Consider the following 1,434-nt stretch of genomic DNA (forward strand, 5'->3'; position numbering starts at 1 on the left):
CAAGTAGCCGTGACGAACAGTGACTTCCTGGTCTTTCAATGATTGCACAGCTGTTGAGATGTATGGTGGGTGAGGCTGACCTATTATGTGACCGGGACAATAGAAGTGTATGTTGTATCTATTTGTAATGATGTGAGTGTACCTGCTAGAGCATCAGCGGGTGAACACATGTCCCTACATTTCAGTGTTAAAAAAATATATAGCTAACATTAATTATATCTTTTTTCTATTACATATAAATGCTAAGCGATATTTTTTAATGAGACAATTTCTGAAAGTTAGTGATTCATAACATTTCAACTTTAGAAAAATAAACTGTAGAATTTGTATTTAAATGCAAGTTCCGAGAATGTCTTCAGGAACCGAATGCTTGAGAAGAATTCCCCAGCATGTTGAGCACCAATGAAACGGAATACAATTTTGGACTGTGATTCGTCCTAATATCCAAAGCTCAGCCTTCCTATTATCAGTAATTTCACAGATTACAGGAATATAACAGCAACCAAACTGCCACTAAATTAATATGTGCAGTATATGCAATCTAATTATTGTTATTTCATACATATTTTATGTCAATTATTAATATACATATTAAACGACCCACTATAATCGTGATATTACGATATTTTCAAAAAGGACGATACGATTATCATGGATCTCATGGTACGATGTAGCGTAGCGTCACAATATCATGGAAATCTTACTTTCCATGCTCAAAAGGAATTGTGAGCAATTTCTCCTTCAAACACCCACTTCTAATCAGGAGATGGAGGTACTCCTTTTAATAACTCAGAAGGGATATTAACACTTCCTGGGATTGTATCTTATATAAACAAACCACCTTTAGGCTCAATGTAGAAATGTCAATAGAAAGAATCACCTGGTGAAAAAGTGTTTTTTTTTACATAATTATTTATCTTGAACTTCTTTCACACCATACGTAGCCCACCGTGTTAATCGGAGGTGCGGGGGAAGGACAACCATTTTTTAATGAAACTAAATTTTGACAGCGCTCTTGCAGTTCATAATATCCTCCTTGTATTCAATCGTAGAGCCAAGCTGGAAAAAAGAGCATAAATCATGTTGTAAATGTTATTTTGTGTGACGATCTATAGATTTACCGTGTAGATTACTGTGTAGAGATTATCGCGAAGACGGAATACAAAGGCTGGGCAGCTGAACTATGGGTGGAGCCACCTGATGAAAAGGGGTAGATAATCAAGTACTCACACAGGGAACACACATTTCACCACGAAGAGTGGAGGCCGGCATATGCACCAGATAGTTGACGTTTTTATCTTTAAATAATACATATGCAGAGTTCAGAAATATTACTGGACCCATATAATTTATTGAAAAACAGTGCTACCTTTTAAAATGTTACTTCTAAGAATATTACTTGCTTTTAACTGTGTTGTTTTGGGAACATTATTC

The sequence above is a fragment of the Lethenteron reissneri genome, chromosome 24 (genome assembly GCF_015708825.2).
Source record: "Lethenteron reissneri isolate LAM-NWPU_2019-01 chromosome 24, ASM1570882v1, whole genome shotgun sequence".
In the NCBI taxonomy this organism is placed as follows: domain Eukaryota; kingdom Metazoa; phylum Chordata; class Hyperoartia; order Petromyzontiformes; family Petromyzontidae; genus Lethenteron; species Lethenteron reissneri.